The sequence below is a fragment of the Pleurodeles waltl genome, chromosome 1_2 (genome assembly GCF_031143425.1).
Source record: "Pleurodeles waltl isolate 20211129_DDA chromosome 1_2, aPleWal1.hap1.20221129, whole genome shotgun sequence".
Classification (NCBI taxonomy): domain Eukaryota; kingdom Metazoa; phylum Chordata; class Amphibia; order Caudata; family Salamandridae; genus Pleurodeles; species Pleurodeles waltl.
In genome coordinates, this window is record NC_090437.1 from 360,455,337 (window position 1) to 360,482,090 (window position 26,754).

The 26,754-nt window shown below is 38.5% G+C and overlaps 1 protein-coding gene across 1 annotated transcript in view; it reads left to right on the top strand.

Annotated features, from left to right (window-relative positions):
• Positions 1-26,754, top strand: part of SLC44A1 (solute carrier family 44 member 1) — a 417,537-nt gene that overhangs the window by 182,334 nt on the left and 208,449 nt on the right. The gene's annotated exons all lie outside the window — the stretch shown is intronic.

Here is a 26,754-nt window from a genome sequence, read left to right on the forward strand (position 1 = left end):
TGGTGAAGCTACTTACTGCTCCATTGGGTCTACTTTATTGCATTATGTGTACTGCATCTCTCTGGCAGGCCGTCGTCTAGCCTGAGTCCAGTTTGAATGAGTCAGCTCTGTGTTTTACCTGAGGCTGACTAAATCTCTGTTGAAATTCAAGCATATCCGACATCTCTTATATAGTGAGGCTCTAACTACATCTACAATACGATCTCTCCTCCCACTATGGTAGCCTCTCCAGATATCGGGCAACAGCAAAAAATACTCTACTTAAAGAACTTTTGGACATGAAAAATTAAAAATCTGCCGTTAATAATGCAGTGTCAGCAACTACTCAGGAAGTACACTCTCTTAGGGGTAAGTTTGCTCAATTTCATTCAATTATGCAACTAGTTGAAAGCCACCTAACTGAGGTTGGATCATACCTTGGTAAACTACATTACCTCCAGCAAAAGTCAATTGATTTGGAAGACTGCAGTAGAAGGGACAACATTAGAATTATTGGTCTTCCAGAACAGTTGGAGAAGAATAATATGATGCAATTTTTCATTAATTTGATTCCCAATCTGGCAAAGCTTACTTTCATCCCACAGCTCGAATTTCAGTGTGCGTATCGTGTGTGCGGAAAGAACTCTGCTTGCACTTCTCAACGTTGTCATATTCTGGCTTTTTGCCTTCGTCATCAGCAGACTCGTCAAATCATAAGGGCTGCATGGAAACATGGTCCATACAGTTATGATGGTGTCCAGATCATCATTACTGCTGACTTCTCTGCTCCCACCAATCTCAAGAGGCAACAATTCTTGGCGTTATGTCAAAGGTTAAAGAAAAGATACATCAAATATGGTCTTTTGGCACCTGCGACTATAATCGGAACATATCAAGGACAGACTAAGAAATATTTTTATCCTTATAACTTGAAATCTTTTCTGAACGATCTAGAAGATGACGACTCAGGAGTGGATCTTAAGTCTACACCCTCAGCAACAACTCAGCAACTGAGCAGTGGACTCTCCGGACTCACACGATTTTGGTGGCTGGGAAACTGTTTCTCTTAAATGGCCTTCTGGTAGTAAATTTAAAATTGGGAGGGGCTCACAACAAAGAAACAAATCGAGATCACCATTGAAGACCTGACTGTTTTCCTATTTGATATTCTCTTTCTTTCTACATAATATTACTCCTCTTAACTGGATCACAATATTGTTCTCCTTTTTCTCCTCATCCTCTTCCTTAATCTTTTTGCCTTTTCTCATGCTATTCTTTTTTTTTTCTTCTTCTATCTTTTTTCCTGTTTCCCTTTTCTGGTGCTCAATATCTTATGTTTTGCGCTCATTGTATTTGACATACATAGCATCATTATTTTATTAACGTCGAACTTATAAGATCTGAATGTAATTGGTTTGCCTTATACTTCTAATTAATATATGAACATTAATATGTGTTTATTGTATTTGTTCAGATGTGGAATGTTGGTCTTGTTTATTTACACTCTCACTTCACCTTAAGCGTTCTACCCCAGTTAAAAGTTTTACAAGTTTACAAAGTTCGAAGCTTATGCCACTTAGTCTGAACACTTTTTGTTGGACTTAATTTCGATCACTGTGTTTATATTTCTTTTTATGGTATTGTATAAACTGTACACCCTATCTACTTTTGGAATCACTTCAGCATTGATTTATGTTGCTCCAAAATAATTGCATGCTCCTTTTAACATTATATTAATGCACATCCATTTAACCCTTCCCATTTTCTACTGTTCCCATCTCAATATTTTGTTTTCCCCTGCAACCTACTCAGTTAAAACCTTTGAAAATTGTTTCCCTAAATGTACAAGGGTTGACACAGTTTATTAAACAGAAGAATATACTGTCTTATATCGCCCATAACATACTAGATTTAGCCTTATTACAAGAGACTCATCTTACATCTTTAGAGAGTGAAAAATGTAATTGTGATTGGGTAGGTCAAGTAATTCATACAAGTATTACCCCCAAATCCTCTGATGATAAACACACAGCGTCTAGAAAATGTGTAGTTGCTATTCTTTTTAATAAACACCTTCCTTACAAAAGACTTCAGAGATGGGAACACAATGAGGGCCGTTATATTTTTGTCAAACTCCAAATTTGCAACACTAATATATGGCCCTACAGATTCTAAACTTGTTTTTACATCTCAATTTAGCAGATTATTAGTAGTATTTGGAAATACATGTGTGTTGACTGGAGAAGACTGGAATGTCACTATTGACCCATTAATTGATAGCTCTGGTAAACCAAATGCACAACATAAAAGGGACAGGTATATGCTAAAACATTTAATTAACAATTATTCTTTGCTAGAACCGTGGAGATTATTGCATCCACATACAACTGAGAAGGATTATACTTTTACTTCTTGTCCCCATTCTATAGGGACAAGAATTTACTATTTCCCTACCTCCTCTTCTGTTTTGCAATTAGTAACTGATGCATTAATTGATCCCTGTAGTAGATCATGATCTTATTGGCATTATTATAGACATAGGACTCTCACGACCCCTAAAACCTTCCTGGAGACTCCATCTTTCCTCATTTAAATCTCCACAAGAGAAACAAGTATCTTAGTTATATATATATATATATATATATATATATATATATTTAATATATATATATATATATATATATATATATATATATATATATATAACAGTTTTTGAAGAAAAACATACACTTGGTATCTCCTGTACACATTCTTTGGGGTGCATTGAAGGCTATGTTGAGAGGGATGATAATGAGGGACATTACACTTTCTAAAAAAAAAAACGTACAAACGCTACCAGAATTGCGCTGGAAAAGTAAATCTAACACCTTACCTCAATTTATTTTCAAACTCAATGGCCAAAACTTTTACAAACATTTCTATCAGCCAAATGCAACCTTAATACTCTTTATACCTCTTCGGCAGAAAAATACTTGTTTCCTTTCATCAGCATCATTACAAACATGGGGAAAAATCTGGGAAATTACTAGCTTATCAATTATCATAACACAATGGTTCTTGAGCAAACCTGCCATTAGAAATGCCAATTGTACTTTACTTACACTTCCATCAGAGATTCTTTTCTAGATTTCAGACACTTTATGAATCTTTATATACTTCCATTGAATGTTCAGATCATTCTGAATAAACTGCCTTCTTTTCTAACCTTAATTTCCTGAAATTAACACTAGAACAGAAAGAGAAATTGGAGGGAGAGATCACCAGTTATGTATTGAGGGCGATTGACTCTCTGGCTACAGGTATATCACTGGGGGAGGACGGACTCCTAACTGAATTTTATTCAGTTACTAAAACACATAGCTGCATTTGATTTCTGTATTTAATAAAGCTTTGGGTCTAGGACAGTTACCTTCTGATTTCTTAAGTGCTTGAATTACGGTAGTTTCAAAACCCAGTAAAGACCTCTTAGAATGTTCTAGATATAGACCAGTCTTGTTAATTAATTCAGACATACAAATTCTAACTAAAGTACTGGCTCATCGCCCTGGCGTAGGAATCATCTTCTAGATACATCCATCTCAATTTGGATTTGTCCCAGGTTGATCCTCTACTAATCATCTTTGCATTATTTTGCATTTATTGAGACAGTTGTGGAATGGCGAAGAGGAGAATGTTCTTTATTAGATACAGAAAAAGCCTTTGACAAAGTAGAATGGGGATATTACTTCGTTCAGTGGAAACACTGGGTTTCAGCAAAGACTTTCTAAAATTAACAAGTGGTATGTACCATTTACTCACTGCATTTGTATCATGAGGTGGATTCACATCATCACACTGTAATATTCACTGAAGCACTAACCAGGGTTGTCCTTTCTCCATTATTGTTTTTAGTGGCTTTGGAACCTTTAGCCATAACAATTAATGCTAATAACTAGGGTATCAATACAGCCTCTTGGGAAATCAAAGCCTTTTACGAGGTGGATGATATACCCTTGCACACCAAGAATCATCTGCAAATGCTCTAATTTCTCAATTAAATATATTTTCAAAATTTTCCGGCTATAAAATTAATTGGATTAAATGTGAAGCCCTACCTCTAACCCCGGTTCTACTGTAGCCACTATTGTCAGTCTCCCTTTTAAACGGCTACATTTCAAATAAAAATATCTGGGGATTTTCCTTTACAGCGTCCTCAAGAGTATGATTGTGGATAATTTAAATCTGATAACTGACCAAACTAAAAAAGATTTTCAACAATAGACACTCTTAAACTGATCCTTATAGGGTAGGATGCAGATTATAAAAATGAATACTAACCCAAATCTAATTATGTTTTTTGAAGGATTCCACACTCCATCCTGAGATCTGTTTTTAAATTACTCACATCCATGATTTCCTGTTTTGTATGGGGTGTAGACAGACCTCGTTTAAGCAGTTCCAAATTACATTCCTCATCAGAGAAGGGGGCCTGCGTCTTCCTCATTTGAAATTTTACTTCAATTGCACAACAATTTTCTCAATCTATTTACATGCTACCCACGCACAGGAATACACTGTTATGGGTTACGAAGGAATGATCCTTCCTTTGATCTGATTTGGATTTAGCAATCTATTACACTAAAATATTGAAATGTATGAATTCCACTAATCCTATTATTCATTCTTCACAACTAGCATGGCAGAAAACACATAAGCTTACACACACTCATTCTCTTCTCCATTATGAAGCTCTATTATGGGATAATGCTAACATTCTATGATCTGAACTCAGTTGGATTCTCTGGATTAAACATAAAATATATTGGATATCAGATGTATTTATGCTGTCTCATTCTGCCAAGTCATTTTCCAGTTTACAACAGGGTGTTGTGTCTTCATCACTCCTTCACAGATACCTTCAGCTTAACTTCGTGCTTGCTTTAAATACGACAAAAAGTCCTGACACAACTTCTCACCCTCCAATTGCATGGTATATTCATACTTGAAAGCATTTTTAGGTGTACAGTCTCCGGTCTCTAGGCCATGCTTTTTCATTCTTTATTTTCTACTGAAACTTCCCATTATTTAAAATCATGGTGTGGTCCACACATTTGAATGTGGATTTTGAAGATAAAGAATGGGATACTATCCTAGATAGCTGTAATGAAGGACTCTTGCCTTAAACTCAATTATTTCAAAATACTATATTGTTGGCATTGGTCCCAATCTAAATTACATGTGGCTAAACGAAGTCCTGATTCTTTGTTTGCAGGGTCGACAAGTCGTGATATAGTTCATATATTGTGGGGCTGTCCCAACATTCGTATGTTTTGGCTTCAGATTGAAAAACATTTGAAAACACATTATTTTGCTAATGTCCCTCTTTCAAACCGCTTGTCACATTTACACGATATCTCAGTATTGCCACTCATGTCTGCTCATTCCTTTAAATAGGCCTCTACAGATCTTAATTTAGCAAAAATGAATATTCTACTATTCTGGAGGTCCAGTGTTATTCTGACTCTTCATTCTTGGCTTGAAGATATGTTCACTGTGGCAAATTTTTAGAAAATTATTTCTAAATTGAATGATGATTTGTTCCATTTAAATCATGTATTTGGTCCTTTTATAGATTCATGATAATTTGGAATAGGTTTTATACTCTTGGTGTCTATGGGTTTACCCTAAGGATTTTAGTCTTGCATGTATATATTTTCTTTTTTTGTGAATATTCATTTGTTGTTATTGTTGTATTATTCATTTTATCAATGTTTGAAACCGTGATTATAGTACTAAATTTAGTTTTTTGCTCTGTCTTTTTTTCATCATCATCCTCATCATCATAAATACTTTATTTCGATCATGAATGCACACTTTAAAAAAACATATCATAAAAAAATATAAACAACTAACGAGAAAGCTTGGACATAAATAAATAACAATTGGGTAAAGTAAACCCATTTTAAACCATATTAATTAAAATACATTAAAGAAGTTTCAATATATAACATTATATTGTGCATCAATTTAACACTATCCTAATTGGATCACAATGAAGTGCGTCATCCGAATGTTGGTCCCATATCCAATGGCCAAAAACTTGTCATAATTAAAAGGTCCATGGCACTATATCAATTATTTTAAATGTGCACGTTGTCTTATTCTCCACATCTCCAGGAGAATCATGGAGACGGCAAAGGTTAAAGAACGACTAACATCAATTTTCAATAATCGAAGGCCAGTTTGACATTCTCTTACACTCATGACTGGCACATGGGGAGAATCCAGATTTTCCTACACCTGGCATAGGTCGGGCAAAAAAAATAAGAGATGTTCTTCTGTCTCCTTGGCTGCTCCACACGAGAATTAAATGGGATCTTCATCCTTGATTAGAAGAAACGAGTGTGACAGCACACTACTCAGAGCGTGCAGAGAGTTGGCCCATTATAAATTCCAAGTACCTTTTTTTTTTTTTTTTTTTTTTTTTTTCTTTTAATAAGCATTTTCAATACATGGGCGGGATTCCGAAATTGACCATAGGTCACTACAACCTATATAAAATAAAAAGTCTGTAACATATTTAAACCAGGAGAGAGATTTGGAGCCGGGAAGACATCTGTACATTAAACATCTGTAACAGCTTCCCGATACAGGAATTTGCCAGAATAGTAAGAGCCGAATCCCCACTCTTTCTTTGATAGGCTCAATACCCAGATCAAGCCTGAGTGGTAATAGAGGGGTACTAACAGGAAGACCCAATAAATAGCTGGCACAAAAAGCAATTCTCAGCAATAATGAATTATTCACATACTGGTGCCCCCATAGTCAGCCCCATAAAGGGCAGTCCCCAAAGTCTGTGATCTATAAATTTGTATAGAGGGATCTAGAGGGCAGAAAGAAGAGGCTAAGTGAGCTCCAAAGATTGCCCCCACACACTGCACCATTGGTCTTGGTTTATTATCATATATTTGGTCTTCTCTGCATTGATTTCTAAGCCCCGCTGCGCACAAAAAGTCTCAAATTAAACTAAGATGTTTTGCAGTCCAATGGGAAATGTAGATATTAAAAGAGTGTTATCTGCAAATAATGCAGGACTTCTAAGATTGGCCAACCTGGGAACATTCCCAATGCAAAGATTCAAATGATCCACAAGCCCATTGACTTAGAGGGAAAAAAGTGTGTGAGCCAAAACACAGCCCTGCCTAACTCCACGGCCCACCGGAAAGGGTCAGTCAGCATTCCTGATGAGCTGTGCTGTACTTGGCCATAATTGTTACTATGCAGCTTGGCAAAAGTAGCCAACCAGTGCAGAGGAACTCCCACTTCCCCAGGACCTGCCATAACTTGGAGCGGGGGACCAAGTCAAATGTGGAGCGTAAATCGACAAAAGCATTATATATAGTCAGCCACTCCCCAAAAACCTGGTCAACCGTACTATCTCCCTTTTGGAACCCCCCCCCCTGTATATTTTCATCCATGCTTCCAAGCGATCAAGTAGAAATGAACTAAATAACTTTTGTGAACAGTCGATGAAGCTGATATGCCTATAGTTTTGGGGATCTTTCCTGGTGCCCTTCTTATATTTGGGAATAATTTCAGCTCCTATCCATCAGGGAGGAATAGGCCTTCCTGCAAAGATGTTATTAAAAACTATCAGGCAATATGGGGCCCAAATGTCTAGCTTACTTAGATATAAATCTCCTGAGACTTTATCCAGAACCAGTGCTTTATTGGATCTTATTTTAGCAATAGCAGCTCTAACTTCATCCTCAGTGATGGGGGGAGTCAACAATAATCTCACTTGACTAGACTCACCACTCTTGAAGATTGGTTCCCACCAATTAAGCTTCTCTGGTGGAACAATATCTCTTGTATCAGCATATAGTGAGGACAAATGTGCTACACAATCTGTTGCCAGTATGTTAGTTCCCAGCTGAAAGTTGCCATCCCTGCTTACTGTCGAAAGCAGGTTCCAAAACCTGCGAGCATCCCATTCACTAGTGGTTATAAGCATCCTCTCCCATCTTGCAGTATCCCATTCTTTTTTGTGACTAGAATGGATTTCTTGTAGTTGGACCTCTGGACTTGGATTTCACCTCGATTCTATGCTTTTATTTCAGTGGTTAAGGCAGTCCTAGCATCCCTACATGCTCTGTTGTACCATGATGCTGGAGCCCTCCTAACCATAGATCTATGAACACCCACAAAGAAAATATCCTTCAATCCTCTAAAAAGTTGGTTGTGAATAGAGCTAATCCATTCCCCGCTGATGCTCCAATCACCGCCCCCTGTCCTCTCAGGAGGGCTTCAAGGCTTGAATTGACCTTACCGAAAATACCCACCATTATCTTCTGTGAACTCGGATCAGGAGGCCATTTTACTCTTCGCTTATTACTAGATAAACACAGAGCGGATGCTGTAAGATCTCTCATACTACCTTCCTGCCCCATAATATGGAGATCCACCTCATTGTGATCACTGTCTAGACGAGGGATCACAGCCATGTCAACCAACCACTGACGACCAGATCATCATGTCCACTAGAATGTAATCAATTAGGCTGGTACCGGGAACCTGATTGAAAGTATGGTTCCCGTCTTTATCAGTCATTGTTCTCCCATTACATGCGTGTATCCCTTGCTTCATTGTAAAAGCATTAATTTGCCGGGCTAGTGTAGACTATTTATTAATTGGTGCCAGGGTCAACTAGGGTATGCACCAGACAGTTTCATAAGTTAGAGCTACCACATTATCATCTAAGAGTTAGTACTGGCAGTGAAAAGCCAAGAACTTCAGCGCACCCCCAGGTGCATTTGACATGAGTGTTCAATAATTCTATTGTGGATTCGTTTGCAGCCCCCCCCAACCCCAGCCTTACATACACATCATAAAGATATCGTATCGGTCCCAGTTCTCAAGCAATCACTCAAAATATCAGGAGAAGGAACAGAAAGCTCAATAACTTTACATCAAAGGCTTTTGTGGACCCATATGGGTAACCCTCCCAGAGGGGTGACCGCAGGCACTTGAAACCGCCTCCTTCCTGAAGTTAACAAACCCTAGAGAATGCTGTGGTTGAACAGCCCACGTTTCCTAGAATAAACATATTGCATATGAATCTGAATCTAGTCCATTCAGGGATGTTAAGTTTGGCAAGAAGACCCGCAATATTCCATGACAACAGACTACCAGCAGCTTGTGTGCCAGTCAGTTGTTGCCAATTCTGTTTTTGGTGAGAGTGGGCCCAACCCAACCTCTTCCGGACTCTGACCTGTCCAGTCTCCACCCGGGCAGGTGTCCAGACTCGTCCAGTGCAGCGAGAATGCCACAGTCCCAGTAAAGCACCTCCAGGCACGAAGCTGACAAATCAGACCTCCCCGCCTGGAGAGAATCCCGGGGATTGTAGACCCTAGCTGTGTCCAGAATGTGTCCAGCGCAGCAGGAGTGCAGTGGTCCTACTTAAAGCACCTCCTGGCGCAAAACTGACAAGGCGGACCTCCCCACCTGGAGAGGATCCTGGGACTTGTAGTCCTGCCCCCAGCTGTGTCCAGAAAGCATTTCCTTTCCTTTCTCCACCTTCTTAATCTTTTATTTTTTTGCATATGTTACTCATGAAGATAATATTTTTCTGTTTTTGTAATGATTTGTGAAATTTTAATAAAGAATTGTGCTGAAAAAGAAAATCCCCATTCACCTTGATTTCAGCTTATTCAATGAGAAACAAATGGTAAAATTTAATATGCAGATTAAGAATTTCAATGCAGGTCAAGTGGTTAAAAAGCAAAGGAAATATAACTTTTGTTGTTAGGATAGGAAGAAACACTTCATCTTAGCTATAGCAGTTTGGAATTTGCAAGCATTAGCAAGTTAACCATGTACAGTTAATGCAGAGTATTGAAAGGAAAATTCACATTTAACATGCAACGTTTATTTAGGCCTATAATCCATTTTTATGGGTTATTGTTTTAAATGCATTTTAATTTTATGCTACAGATTTCAATAAAAATAAGTGTCCCCTTCCTCTTGCCTCAGAACACCTTGTTGGCCAGGAAATCGTCCTATGAACCTTGCTGGGCACCTGTGTTGTGAGAAATGGTCCAGTCTTGAAGATACACAATACCATAATCAGTCCTGTACCACTCAGACACTTGACAGCCTGGGATATAAACAAAAATATCATTGTTGTTTTTGGGTGGAGGGAAATGGTAGTTCATGCTGAAAAGTAATTGACACTGTCCTAGCACAGCCCAATGAACTAAGTCTTGTTTTAGAATGCACTTCAGTACCATAGTCTAGGCTTGGTGACATGCAGCTGGGCTGTATGAGAAGAAGATGGCATACATGGGGGCTGAGGAAAGATTCCTCTGTAATGGCAAATAAGTTGGATGAACAGAGACACTATGCTTTGTGGAGATGACACAACAGTTTGGGCCCTTATTTGGTGGTGATGGCTTCCTGGAGCACAGAGGGGATAGGTTATAAGGGATGAATCGATGGAGAAATGGACGAGTGGGATCCGTATAGAAAGCAAAACTCTTAGGAGTATGGAAATACAGTACACAATTCTGAAAGCAGCAGCACTGCAAATATTCTGTGGGGGAAAACACAACATTTAAGCATTTTCAGGACATTGACTATTGTTGTAATAAAGTAGAATCTTAGTCCTGCAAACGTGGGTCTTTATTTCCATCTCTAATGCTCCATCTTCATACAGCTGTTTCCCTCTCAGCTCCTCAACATTCTATTGTGAGCTCCTGTCCACTGCTGTCAACCACTGGAATGTGCTAACTCTAAAGGGGCTGGTGGTGGTGGAACATACTATTAAAATATATTCTAGTCAAGCTCTTAATGCTTAAAACATGAAATATGAAAATATTATTGTATTCCTAACAATTGATTAAGCATGTTATAATAAATTACAATACATCTTCCATCCTAAAAATAAACAAAAATAAAGGTTAAGACCTTATGATGGAAAGCTAAAAGGAGAATCCAATAACCAACGTGAACGATTCTTATTTCTGAGAGGAAAGAAGATTACAAAAGGAACCGTCCAAGTTATTTGGTTAACTATGAGGGAGGATAACCACCCACAAGAAATGATGCCAAATGATTATATTGGTGCACAAAGAATCATGTGTTAAAATCATAGTCCTTATGCCAAACAGGAGTTTGGATTTGTCTACTACTTGTTCTTTTTAGAGAAATCCACTCCTATACTTTGATCTGATATGTCCTTTCTTCTCCAGCTGGTTTCATAGGAGTGTTTTCTATTGTAACTAGCAGGTGGTTCCTATCCATACTCCAACATTGACCATTTTCCATTACAACCACATTGTGTTTGACCTTAGTAATACATATAGGTCCCATATATTTCGTGCTTTTTGTACCTGTCCCCAATTTTCCCGTAGGTTTTTTAACATACACACAATCTCCCACTTTCCACATTTGGTGATTTGTGCCGTGTTTGAAGTCATAATACTTTTTGTATTTGTCTTGGTGTAAAGATATTTTGTTTTTTTTGTATTGGGGAAGGCACACACAACCTTCTCCCCTCCTCCTAACCAAGTGGGAAAGAACTTTGTGCTGGGTTTTCTGCCTTTTAGTGCTGAGAATCTGGAAATTTTAGTAATGGAATTAGAAGTAGTGTGGTATGCCCATAGCATGTCTCGAATAGCATTCTCCATATTTAAATGATTAATGCTGGCTAGTTGAATACATTCTTTGATCATACAGTTGACTCTTCCAACTAGACCATTTGCTCGTGGGCAATGTAAAGCTGTGGTAAGGTGCTTAAAGTTGAGAAGTGTAAGGAAGTCTTTCATTGGTGATAAAGTTAATTGAGCACCATTATCCGTGATTGTGGTAGCTGGTATGCCTTCAATTGAAAATACGTCTTTAAGATAACTGATTAGTGACTCAGTAGTAATTTGATTGATCATCTTTGTAGTAATCCAATGAGAATGGTAATCAGTTAACACAAAAGCATAGCGTATAGTACTCCTGACAAATAAATTGGTCCAATGATATACAGAGGTACCTTTTTCCAAGGTTTACCCGGAATGGACACAGGAATCTTACAAATCATTTTTGATTTGTCGCTGTTTGCACAAATGGTACAATCTTTCACCTCAGCTTCTACCATAGAATCCATAGTAGGGAACCAATACTCTTCCCTGACATGGGATTTAGTTAAGCTTCTGCCCAAGTGACACTCGTGGGCAAGCGTAATGATCTTATGCCTTAAGTTTACTGGGGGTTTTATTTTGTCGTTTCTAAACAAGAAGTTATTGTTTTCATTGATTTCATCCCTTATCTCCCAGTAACTTTTTATGTAGTTATTGACATCCTTTCTTGAGATTTGCCAACCTTCTTTAGTAAATAATTTCAGCATGGATAAGGATTCTTCTTGCTGATATGCAGAAATCCATTCATCACTAGTGATGGAGGGTGTTGTGACTATCATGACGGAATATTCTGGAGTTTCATAGTCCTCCCTCATATCTAAAGGAGATCTAGATAAGAAGTCAGCAGCAGTGTTTTTTATTACTAGGGAGATATTCTGCCCTAAAACAAAAGCTTTCAAGGCCTAGGATCCATTTAGCGATCCTTGGAGTGCTATTGAAAGACCCTTTTATGGAAAATATGTAGACTAAAGGTTTGTTGTCTGTATTGATGTCAAATTGTGTGCCCCATAGAAAGAATTTGAAGTGTTTAACTGTCCAGAAGCAAGCTAGAGCTTCTCTTTCAATTACTGGGTAATTGGATTCTGCTTTGCTAAGGGCCCTGGATGCAAAAGCCACAATTCTTTCCTTCACCTCTGATTTGAGATAGTCGCTCCTAATCCCTTCCTGTTAGCATCCGTAGTGAGGATAGTTTTCCTTTTGTGGTCAAAAGTGCATATATATGCTGCTGCTAATATGGCCTGTTTTACTCTCTAGAAAGTAACTTCATGGTTTTCCGACCATTTAAAGGGAATGTGACTTTTCAGTAATTCTCTTAGGTCGTATGTGAGTTCAGAGAAGTTCTTAACATATTTCGCCATGAATTCTTCAAGACCCAAAAATGACTTAAGTTCCTCTTTATTCTTGGGTGCATTTGCTTTTCTAACAGCTTCTACTAGGCATGCTTTAGGTTTAAATCCATCTTTAGAAATAGTGTGCCCCACAAATTCCACTGTGCTCACCCCAGTTTGACACTTTTCTCTTTTTAATGTAAGCCCTACAGATTTTAATTTATTAAGTGCATTATTTAGATTTATGTCATGTTCTTCAACTGAGGCTCCATAAATCAGGATGTCATCCTGGAAGCAGGAGTTCTGGGAGCGTCACATAAAATGCGTTGCATGATTTTCTGGAAAACCGCAGCGGCTGATGCCAACCCAAATGGCATTCTGTTAAACATAAAAGAACCTAAGGGGGTGGTAAAGGCAGTTAGCCGTTTGGATTCAGGATGCAATTCTACTTGGTGGTAAGCATTAGATAAATCAAGGACAGAGAAACACACAGCTTCACCCATAGTACTTAATATCTCATGAATTCTGAGAAGAGGATGTCTCTCAATCCAAATATTTTTGTTTAAATCTCGAAGGTCAATACAAACTCTGATGGCATTGCTATGATTTTTTTCTTTACGATAACAATGGGGGCTAGCCCTTCTGAGCTTTCAATGGATTGTATTATTCCCATGGATTCCAATCTGTTCAGGTCTTCTGCAAGGGAATCCTTGGATACATGTGGGGTATAGGTCTGGTTTTGTGTACCATGGGTTTAGAGCTAGGTTTCAATTTGATTTTGTGCTGCAAAATCTTTTAGCAATACCAATTTCTCATTGAAACCCTCTGGGAATTCCTGAAATATTTGTGCTTTTGAGTTAGGTATGTTGATAACCATAACTTGTTCTCGATTGTTAGGATCCAACTTAATTCCCAGTTCTTTCTGGTGTTGCCTGCCTAATAAATTGGATCCTTTTTCCCAACTGTGGAATGATTTTTGAATGATATGAGGGCCTTAAACATACCTTTAAGAGGAATGGGGTCTTTGTTGTATCCCTTAGGGTTAATGTCCGGCTTAAGTAAGTTTATTGCATGTGCATCTCCTATTTTATTGAAGTCAGAACATTTAAGAGGGTAAAAGGCGAGCATGAGTCTGCATATACTTTGATAGGATTATCATCAATGTATATTGTACATTCAGGATATTAAGTGGGAACAACATTTTCATTTTTGACTTGTAAAATAATCCTCTTAATTTCTTGATGGTTCTCTTAAATTTTCTTATTGTCATTCTGTTTGTCAGTTTTAGAAAAATCTCTGCAAACCTTTGCAAAGTGAACTTTTCTACTGCATTTCCTACACGTGACTGTTCTGGCTTGGCAAGAGTTCGAGTTTGCAAGATGGTTGTTGGTTCCACAATGATAACACTTTAAGGTTAAGTTCGAACTTTGGCGTAATTTGTCGCCACTCGTAATTTTTAGCACATTATCATCTGTCTTGTTCTCTTTAATTTCCGGAACTTGTTCAAAAGAGGATGGGGATTTGATTTCTTGTAAGCAAATAGCAGTGTGTTCAATGGATTTCGCAATTTCAACCGCTTTTTGTAAATTTGGTTTTTTTTGTAATAACTTCTCTTGTATTTTTGTGTTATTAGTACAACGTACTAATTGATCGCGAATGAGAGAATCATTAAGGTCCCCAAAGTTGCATAAGGTGCTCAAATGTCTTAATGCAGCTATGTAATTTGTTATACTTTCTTGTTTCCCTTGAGAGCGACAGAAGAATTTGTGACGTTCTAATACAATATAAACAAATTCTATCTCCAAACTGCTTTTCCAATTTGATGTATGTGATGGCTTATTCATCACATTCTCCATCTGGTTCTGGTTCAGGCAAGGAATCATACATTTTCCTACCATGTGTTCCAAAGTTATGCAATAATATTTGTTGTTTCCTGACCGAGTTAAATGTGTCCCCACATACAGCAATTAAATAGGATTTGAATATTTTCACCCAGTCTTTCCATGGAATATTAGGCTCCCCCATTTCATTAAAAAATGGTATAGGTTGGGACATTCCTGCAGCAGCCATCATGAAAGTAGATAAACTGTATGTAAATATAGATAATCTTGGGGGGAAAAAACTATGCCATGCTGTGCTGAGAAAAGAAAAATTAAGTGATTATGATATACATTAAATATAGGCAATAGTCAAGAATAACTACTTAAACAATACAATATTTTCTTTTAAAGAGAAGTAAACCCAAGTTCCTTGACAGGCTGTTGAATATTCCACTGAAAGGCTGTGCCTGTCACCAAGCAGCTGCACCTACAACTTTGCGCTCTAAGGGAACTTCTTCAGATACAGTTTAGTCTGCTCAGCTGTGCCTATCAGCCGAATTAACACGAGCGCGTCGTTCCGTTCCTGACAGGCGGCATGATCCAGCTGTGCCTGTCAGCGGAATTGACACAATCATGTTTTCGGCAAAATATGGGGGAAGACACCCCAACAGTCTTAGAGGAAAAATACAGTATCATCTGCCGAATACACCGTTCAAAACTGATAAAAACGAATGAACTGAGTTCATATGGTGTGCGTGCCACAGGTAATCCATCTTGACATGCTGAGATTAATTCATCCGTGAAGTAAACATGGTGTGCACGTCACCGAGAACGTGCAATATCACGATCGATTGCTGGTGAGCGCTGCCGTCTGTCAGGCACACCGTGCATGACCGTTGCTGTTAACAAATAAACAGCGCTTATGAGTTCAGACAGAGTCTGAGCTTAGATGGTGTGTGCGCTATTGGTAATTCACTTTGATACACAGATTTTAAAAAATGAAGTAAATCTGGTGTGCACGACATAATAAAATGTCAACTCCTGTCTTCATGGGACATGCCTAAGAATAAGCCTTTAGGAGCCAGTGCCACAGGGAGTAGGGGTCAGTTGTGCACCACCCCATCTCCCCCCCCGAGAAGTGAAGAATAAATAAATACAGTACAGTACTTGCCTAGAAGCAGAGGCACCAGAAGTAGAACACGGCTGGTTTCTGATTGGCGGTGTAGATCAGCTGTGCCTGTCAGTGAAGACAAATACCAGACACTTTAAGCTGCGTTCCGTCGTTATTGTAAGAAAATGATTACAGTACCTTAAGCAGGAAACAGATGGAGTAAAATGAAAGGGGTAGAGATGAAAGTGCCCCCTTGCACACTTCAACTCTTCGCCAGTGTTGTAATAAAGTAGAATCTTATTTCTTCAAGCATGGGTCTTTAATTCCATCTCTACTGCTCCATCTTCATACAGCTGTTTCCCTCTCAGCGCGTCAACATTCTGTAGTGAGCTCCTGTCCACGGATGTCAACCACTGGAATGTAATAACTCTAAAGGGACTGGGGGTGGTGGAACATACTATTAAAATATATACTAGTCAAGCTCTTAATACTTAAAACATGAAATATGAAAATACTGTTTTATTCCTAACAATTGATTAAGCATTTTATAATAACAAATTACAACAACGATCATCATTCAGAGAGACTGAGTTCTGGCTGCTGTGCTTTCTGCTTTCCTTTTACCTAGGTGTCTGCCAGAGATGACAGCTCGTCTCCTTCACTGACTAATTTCCTTGTTCATTTGTGTCCAAGACCTCCTAAAACTAGCCCCCCTTCTTATTCTTGGCCACCATCACCTATTTTTCCTGTCCCTCTCTCGCCCAGACTCAGAGTGAAGTATCATAATTAATTCTGATACCACCCCAAGGTAACCCAATGTCTTTTGGTTTCAATGTCCTTTTTATTAGACCACACTTCTTGTTAATTTAGAACTATTCCATGTATGGGCCTCTCCCACAACAGAGCATTGCATAGAAATCCATCTTGGCCCAGGAAACTCCTGGGAGAATCGAGTGGACAGAGATGAGGTGCATGTGAACACCAGCTTTTGTCTTCAGATTTATAACTAACCTCCTTTTCCTTATTACCTTTGCCCATGCCATGTAGGGCTGGAGGGCTGCTGAGACCTGCCCAGAGCCAAAGTCCAGGCTGCGTAAATATCTCTGGGTGGCGGTAAGAGCACAATTGTTGTCTGAGCCATGGGGCAACCGTGGGAGCACTCCGGTCAGATAGGCAGATGGTAATGCAGGGGAACTGCGCATCCCCCGTTAAAACATAATTACTCCTAATCCTGCTTTTCATAGACACTCTTACATAATTGTTAAATAAACTTACATGATGGTTGGGGAAATCTTCCCCTAAACATACCAAAAACGATTTTGTTTTGAGAACACCTTAAAAAATAGATGACAAATATTTTTGGGCGTGCTAGCGATGGTTTCACGTCCACTGTACCCTATTAAAAACTTGTTTTACAGAATTCTGAAATATTAGTTGTCATGTTTTTGAGTGTTTCACCACTCAAAGAATATTTACCAAAAAATGAACTATTGACTTCTAAAGGCCTTCTAGCCATACCATCGGCCTAAAATCATGTGTGCTGTTTCCCCAAATTCTTTTTAAGAATACCTAGTTGAAACCAATTTAAACTGACTTTTGTCACAACAGTTAAGACGCTGGAGGCTTTAACTAATCAAACCCTTTCAGGACAACGGGGCTCAGGCATTCTTTCTGAATCCTGCGAGTTTCAAGGTGGTATGGAACAATAATAGGCAGATGTTTACATCAGAAATTACAGCCAAGGAGTGTTTGGAGGGCAAGGGTGTATAAACTCGGAGGGTCTGGGTCATTAGGAAGTTTGATACATTGTATATTTTGTTTTCCTCACCCAGAGATGCTTGACCTGGGTACTAGAAAGTTTGTTTTTAATCAAGGAAGGTGATGTAAATGTCTTTAATATGATTATGCTGATCTACTTACTATGGTGGAAAGGTCAAAGTGGGTTTACGTGCTCTGGCAGCTGGATGGAGAGTGTGCAAACATCTCAACAGACCTATCTGTACTCAGTTTGCTTCTAATGGTTGTTGGGGGATGAGACAAGTGGGGGTCAGGGTAGTTGAGGGGTGGAAGGGGGAATGGGCATAGGAGCACTACAAAACACAAAAAGTGAGTAAAAGGAAAGGCAAAGGCCAAGGTAGGCTGCTAGTTTGAAAGGGGGGGGTCGGGGGGAGCTTATCCTGAGTACCAAAAGGACATATTGGATGGGAGGGGTTTTGTGGAGGCCAATATCTGGATGAAACATGATGCAGGCGGATAAAATCAGTATTTACTTAGTGAATGCCAGTGGCCTAGATGATGATTCTAATCAGCAAAGGGTGGCTGAGATACCTAGAACCTTGGGACCAGATATTTGTGAACTTGAGACTCTTATATCTCCTGAGGGGAAAGGGAACTGTTGAAGGTGTGGGGGTATACCCTCCTTGCTTGTACAGCTCAGAGTACTTCCACTAGGCAAGTGGCTATATTGACAAAAGGGAGTGTCGGACCTGGGAAGCGTTAGCTAGAGGACAGATTGGGTAGATGAGTGAGCTTTGAATGTTAGGTTGCAGGAGTCTGATTCACCATCTGCTCCATCTATGGGTCAAACTTGGATGAAGCAACTGTCTTGGAGGATCTGAAGGTGGAGCCGACTGCCTGGCCTACCCAGCTGATTGTTTGTGGTGACTCAAACTTGCATCTCAATGCCAGTAGAAAACACGAAATTAAGTTCCAGGGAAGAAAACCTCAGGTGAAAAGGGCTATGAGACACCTAATGAGCAGCCATGGGTTGCTGAATGTATGGGGCCGAATTAAACTCTGTAGACTGGGTATACTTATTTTTCATGTCCACATTGAAATTATGTCCAGCTGGACTATTTCTTGATATCTTCTGTGTTACTGAGCGGGACCGATATTAGGAGACTCCCCAAAATTTTAATGACTACAATCCCTTAATCTTAGAACTATATGGAATGGGGAAAATCAGGAGCCAGGGTAAATCAAAGTTTGACAAGAAGCTACTTCTTAACACCCAGTATGTCGACCACATGAGAACGTGGATAACGGATTTCCTGGAAATTGATAGAGGGGCAATTTGGGACTCATTAAAAGAGGGAGTAAGAAGTGAGACCATCAGCTTTGTTTCAGAAGCTCTGAAACAACAAGCTAAGGAGGTTAACAGATTGTATGAGCAGTTAACTGCCCTGGAAATGCAACATATTGAGGGTTACACTAGGCCATGATGTGTCAGAGATCCAACAAAAAACAGGGGTGGGAAAACTATGATCAGTAGTTATTATGCTAGGAATTTGGCAGAAAAATTCCAGACATACAGAGCAGAAAGCTACAAATATGGGGAAGGTTGTAGGTAGATTATTGGCCTTTCACACAAGGCAAAGAGATGTTGCTAGGGAGCACGGAGGTGAGGGAGGATGATCTGGTCACTATTGCTAGACTGGATAGCAGACAATGGGGACCTCGATGATTGATTAGCTGTAGGCCCGGATGATATGGGGCATTAGAGGGTATATAAACTGATGCACATTGTCAGTTCTTATGATTATGGGCAGCTTTATATGGAATCATCCAGGCCTAAACGTGGACTCATGCCTTTGACAGGAGTGTGGAACTTTATCTTTATTAACTCAAGAATTTTTATATATATCGGCGTCTTATTCATGATTGATTAGTTTTACGAATGTATTAATTTCTGATGCTGCTAGTCACTTAAATGTCCAGATAACCTACGTTATTTGATGAACTGTCCGGAGTAGCTTATTGTAATGATGAGATGAATTTTCTTATGTATTTTTGCAACTGCTCCTCTTTGGAAATAAAAAATAAACCACTTCTGATAAATTATAGGGATTAAAATATCAATTCGTGTTTATTGGGGATGCTTCTTGACCAAATAACACATATCATAATGAAATAATACATTATTTAATTATGGTAGCATATGTGGCACTGCCTAGGTTATGGAATGTTTCCACATGACAATGTAATTATGCTTCATGTCACTGGAACACCTTGTGAACTGTGTGCACTTAACTAATCTGTACCATATGGGAATTGTAGATGTGTTCTGTTCATTTGAAAGAATTGATGTACCACATCCGGTAAAGTGTATACATGAGTTTTGAAGTTCTTGTTGGAGGACAGGGAGTTTGTGATTTGGTAATTGATAGCTTAACCCACTAGCAACGCATCACAAAATTAAAAATGATTGCCTTTCATTGCCTCCAGAGTTCAGATAATCCCATTTTACAGTCTATCATTGAGTATGAAACTTGTTTCAAATGTCAGTGTCTCTTTAACTTTGAGCAATTGAGGAGTGTTCCCCTAATGACTGTGTTCACCGTACACAATACCTTAAATTGAGCATTGAAGGAAATCTGGAGTAAGTATTAAGAGTTAAGCAAGGAAGACGTAGTCAGCCTTTCTGGCGCCTCACGGTGTATCTGTATTAGTTGATTTGAGCAGCTCTAATTGTATGACTCTACCTTCATCCAAAAGTGAGCCCACTATTTTGGAAAGGAAGAATACTCTGAAGGTCACTGAGGCCGAGGATACTGCCTTAATTTGCACATAATAAAGAAAGAGTTGAGAGCACACTTGAAACCCAGTGGTGGTATGATTCAGGCTGCAGCATGGTAAACTAGGAAACTTCTAGACAAGGCCTAGATTCGGCTCCAGGGGATCAAGGGGAGGCATCTGGCTCAGCAGTTGTTAGGTCAATGTTGAGTAAGCTTAGTCAACGCGGGCATATGAAATATTTGTCTTTGAATAATGCCGCTCGAGGGGCATGTCAAGATATAGCTTATATAATACCCATAGAAACTGAGGAAACGTATTAACATCAGTCATAATTCAGTTTGGTGTTAAATGTCAGAGTCACCAGATCCTCTGTGTCTGTGCACGTTCCCAACACGTCCACCACTGAACAGCTCCAAGCCTCTGCTAGATAAATCACAGAGACTGAGAGAGTTCAAGAGGGGAAGAGGGGATTAGGAAGGCAACAGCTGGGAAAGAGACCTGTAGTAAGAAAAAGGTTAGAACACACAATATGAAAATTATATCTCCTGAATTCAATACTAGACTATGATTCTAAGCCTAGTCATTCTGAAAACATGAACAATCTAAGAGTTCAGTTTAAAATGACTAAGTTTCAAGATGGCCAGATACCTGTAGGGGAATCAAGATTAATTAAATTAAAACTTTCTTATTCAAGTACTTTCCTTTACATGAGAATCAGAAAAACATTCTACCTAAATTTTAAACCAGTCATATAAATCCTGTTTTGAGAATGTATACTAGCACCATACAATATTGCATCTAGAAACTCTGGCCTTCTGTGTACTCTTAAAATGTTTCAACACAAATTGTGCATATTGCATATATATATATATATATATATATATATATATATATATTAAACACCATAAAAGGATTGTGCACCATGAATAACACAATATGGATTCAGGAAACAAATCACATAACTTGTCAACTCGAATATTCCATAATAAATATCTTAGAATAGTGGCATACAATAAACAACATGAAATAAAGTCGAGGAAAGAATCGTGGGTCTTGCCAATTCGAGTGTCACCATGTAAAGTACCAAAAAATAGTACCACGCAATGAATATCAAAGTCAAATCATCATTAATTGAATCGCACGCCTTGCCGATTCGTAAAACACGATGTAAATGTCAAGAAATAACAGCTCACAATAAATAACAAGATCAAAGTACAATGAAACGAATCGCGCTTCTTTTGCCGATTCTTAAGCAACCATGTAAATGTCAAGAAATGGTAGCGCGCAATGAACAACAAAGTTAAATCCTCATGAAACGAGTTGCGCTTCTTGCCAATTCGTAAAACATCATGTAAATGTCAAGAAATAGTAGCGCGCAATGGATAACAATGTTTAAACACCATAAAACGAATCGCGCGTCTTGCCGATTCTTAAGCCACCATGCCAATGTCAAGAAATGGTAGCACGCAATGAATAACAAAGTCAAACCTTTATGAAACAAATCGCGTGTCTTGCCTATTTGTAAACTACCATATAAATGTCAAGAAATGGTAGCGCGCAAGTAATCTGTTACTCATTTAAGAATTAAACCAAGAATATGAAAATTCTCAATGACGGTGTCGGGACAGTCCAACCACCGTCTTACCGCCTGGAACAATGATCACCGATGAAGGATGAAGGGCAGAAGACTGGAAGATCCAAATAGGCTGCCAGGTCAGGAGCTCAGGAAGAAGCTGCTGCTCTGCACCAGGACCTCTGAATAGTGAGCACTGGGAGTTGGGCTGGCTCTCTTTTATAGAGTCTTGGCCCAGCCCAGAACCACGCCCAGGCATGTTGCAGGGAAAGTCTCTGGAAGGCCCTGGAAAGGGGCCACACCCTAACACACTCTGAAAACCTGCAGCAATACATTGCAAAGGAACAGTATTTGTAAGCATATTAAAAATAAGTTTTCAGGATTGAACTCTGCAATGCAAAAGGTTAAACCACAACATATCAGCACAATGCATAAATTACGTTGTTTTGAGAGTGCTGGGTTTTTGCATTTTTGTCGCCAATAGAGCGTGTACTGCTCTGGTGTTGACAGTAAAATAGAAATTGGGATGATATAGGCCCTTTGGACCAATTCAGTTTCACTGTTAATACTAGGGAGTAGTGGCCAATTAAAATCTGTTAGCCCATATGTACTTCTGACATCTTGAAATTCATAGTGGCTTACGGTGTTTCTAATTCTTCCTACACCACTTGAGACAGAGGAATGTACTGAGACTCTGAACAGATTAATGACCAAATAACTCATTAAGAACCCAGTGAGAGAAGTCTCACCTGGAAATGTTTGTATTTGATGCAATGTCAAACTGAGTGCATTACATTGATTACCGGAAGAATGTAGCACATTTCAGTCCTCAAGAAGGTGTAGAAGAAAATCTAGACCAATGAAACGTGTAGATGATTCTTTTTTACCCCATAATTAGCCTTGAACTTTTCAAGTGTACATGAAATAATAATTTATAAATGCACAGTGACAATATAGGCTAGTTCCAAAAAGTGATGATTTGTGTCTTTTTCAACTTTTTTTATAATGTTTTTGTGCCATATAACTATTTTTGTATGTATATTTAAATTTGCTATAATTTCCAATACATTGTGATATTTTCTATAGTTAAAAAAAAAAATACTACTGGTTTTATTTTTTTTGATTTTTTACTTTACGAAAAAAAGAAAAAACACCTCCATAAAATATTAGCAAAGTATACACAATACATTTCATAGTTGTCCCAGGTTCTAAAGCAGTGCCACCGTAGTAATGTCCAGGAGCACCCCTGTCCTTTGATCCCGATAATGGATGCCAGAGATCATTATTTAACCGCAGGGTCCAGTATTTTATCAGGTTATTCATAAACGTAATATTGCTTTGTTTAGTTTTGAACTGATTGCTGTTGAAACGCATGCTCTCTCTTTTATTAAAAAAAAGCCTGGGGAGGTAAATTGGTTTTTGGTCTTTGTGAAACTATCTAAGTGTCTAACATCACCCATTCCTCATGTGCCTCCCTGTAATGCACTGACTAATGACTGAACAGTAGCTGCCAGATGGTGACGAAGGAGTGCTCTGGTATTTCTATTGGTGTGTCCTGCACCATTGCGATGGCTGAGGCACGTGCTGTTAGCATTAGGATGATCAGTGCTTTTGTGCATTAACTAGTCACTTCTCAGGACATACCCTTGTAGGGGGCTACTATTGTATGTATAGCAAACTATTCTAGCAATGCTGTACGTGAACATGCTGCCACACAGCAGTGGCTGCCTTTTATACATTAAAATGTGAAGAAGTAATTTTATTTGAAACAGTCTTCATAGTATTCTTTAATTTGAATCCTTTAATCGTTTTCTTAAAGCCTGGATGACATTTGCTTGCTTTGCAAGTAACTGGAGAACACTATTTTGAAAATTCAAGTTAAATGTTGTCACCCAGTCAGTAGTGATGTCACCTGTCATTGGTATTGGTGCATTTTACCAGGAGCAAAAGGACATTGGACTACTTAGGTAGTCATTCAGTAGTTTCATAGTGGTAATAAACATCACAAACATTTGATTAATTCAATTGAAGATGGAAAAAGAGTAGTTAATTCTCAAAAGAGAGAAGATCATGTTGAACTCTTGGTTGAACAGGCAAGTTCTAGTTTATTGTCAGTATGTCTGAACCTTTGTGGTTCCAGATAGTGGATCTTGCTCCCTAGACTGTTTTGTCTGCCAGGTATGGTAAGCAGCTTGCCTAAATAAAGGTGCTTTATGTAGGAAACCCGCTTCGGAATTGCTTAAGAACGTTTTAAATATGATTTTTTTCAACATTAAGTAACCAAAGCAGCTACATCAGAACTGGAGAAATATAATAATGATTTTTCTCAACAATATGAGTCTTGCTGTGGAGTTTAAATTAGTCTTAGAGGGACAAGAGAAAATTGAGGTACCACAAGCTAGAACAGCCTTGTTAAAATCTACTTGATACATGATAAAGACATTAGCAGCTATTCTCAATTGGCTAGGTGGTAGTTGGTGTTGAATCTTCTTTACAGAATGAAGGTAACATTTGAGTTAATTATTAATATTTGAGGTGAATGAAAGTGGGGTTGAGAGTACATTACACTGACTTACTGTAGAGAAAAGTGATGGAGAGAAATGAAAACATTTGTAACTAATACTAGAGCAAATGTATTAATTAAAAGGTACTAATGAATGTTTAAGTATTTTGAATAAAGAAATTTGTAGAAATCGATTAATGTAGAAAAATAATGTGCACGTTTGAAAATGTGCCCTCGGAGAGCGATCACCAAGATTCAGAAATGTACTAATAAAATGAATAACATGATGAAATATAGAAAAATGTATTGAATAATGTAGTAATATGCCATATTGAAAGATATATTGTATGTTTTGCATTATATTGTGCAGCTTAGCTTAGCAGAAGTAGTGGCCTAGTTTTTCCAGGCCTTGTGCAGAAGCCGAATTTTAACGCTCAATGTAGAAATGCTGGTGTGCTGAACTGACCATGAACCGCTCGTCGTTTAATAAAATCTGCTCAGCTAAAATCCTATGCGTGAATCGACAGACAGGAGATGAGGGAATCAAAATTGGTATCAAGGACTGTGTAAAACATTCAGAATGTACTTTCCCAGGACTTGAACAATGGAGACACTGACTGGAGAAGAAGGTGCAATATTTTCGATACCTGACAAGCCGGATGATGAGGACATCATTAAGTGAACCAATCAACTACATGGGAACTGTGTAATGTTAGAATTCATAGATTAGGAAAACCAGGACTATTGGATAATGCAAAATCGTGTGAGTAATTGACCAATTAGTAATTGGGGGATAGTTTGGTCGACTTTGATTTCATGACATGACAGAAGGGGAGAGTCCAGAGGTGTTGGGCAAATGTCCAGAGAGCGAGAGAGACTACGAGATCAAAGAGATTCAAGATTTTGTCATTGGGCTCATGCACTTGAGAGCCTGATGAGATGCTGATTGATTGACCTGAAGACGAAGACTGACTTTGTTGCTGATCCATATAGTGGATAGGTAGCTATGACAATGTGATCGAATTAACTCTTGTGCCTTTTCTTTCTAGGTACCAACTGCGCTGTCTAATAGTTTTCCTTTTTAGATAGATTGTTTTCCAAATTCGTGTTTAAAATTGTTTTTGCATGAAGTCCCACATGCTTATGCTAATCTGGGTTAGGTGAGGTTCCTATCCTAGACATTGCAACTATTGTGACAAATGATTGACAGACTGATTTGCTGAACTACTCATGTTGACGTATTCACCTTTGATTCAAATGTTGGCTTATGCTGAAGTGTTAGAATGTGTTTTGTTTCAAGTTCTGATTAGATTATGTTATTGGTGGTCACTAATGAATTAATCTTGATTTGTTTTGAATAAAGTTTGAGTCAGTTCCATGACTTAGTATTGTAACTGATAGGGAAATAAAATGGATAAAACGTATATTGAGTTGTGGTTATTCATGACTGAATGTCATGGTGCGATGTTATTAACTGCTGATTAATGTTTTGTTTAATGGTTATTGATTTGTGTATTGATGAAGTTTGGTTTCACTGTAGCTAAGATACTCCATGCGAGTCAAAAGGTTCATCGACCTATACACGTCCCATTATAAGTTTACTTATTAAGGACGGGGCGCGCTAGCACTAACGTAACAAAGTTTCAATTCTATAAAAGACACAGAGGCGAGGATTAAGCTTTATCTTTCCTCACTTTATTAACCAGCAGCTATTGCACAAGAACATTTTGAGAAAGCAAGAAAAAACATCTCCCATGAGCTCCAGGGAAAACCTCAGCAGTTCCACCAATCCACGAGCAGTGTGCCCTGTGTAAGTGAGGAAAGATAAAGCCTAATCCTTGCCTCCGGTCCCGACACAGAATCATTTACCTGGAGTTCTTCAATAATTGCTCGACCAAAACAGGTTTTATGTTGAGGGATTCTGAGAAGAAATGCACACTTTTAGGGGATTCAGTATCAAAAAATTGTCAGACATCCGATATCCTAGTTTCACAAGTGTGAATCAAGGAGTGACAGTATAATTTAAGTGCAACGTTTTGAGATATATTTGGGTCTCATCTGCGTATTGGTGAGTTGACGTTCCTGACTCCTCCAGTATTAAACTTGACAATTTAAGGGACTAGTCAAACAGAGTTTGCGTTTTAATGGAGCTCTGTTTCATACCACGTTATCGTCACTCTTCCAGAGATGTTTTAAATTTGTACCACATATGTCAGTTGATTACAAAATTTAAACGAATCATCTCATAACCAGTCCTCA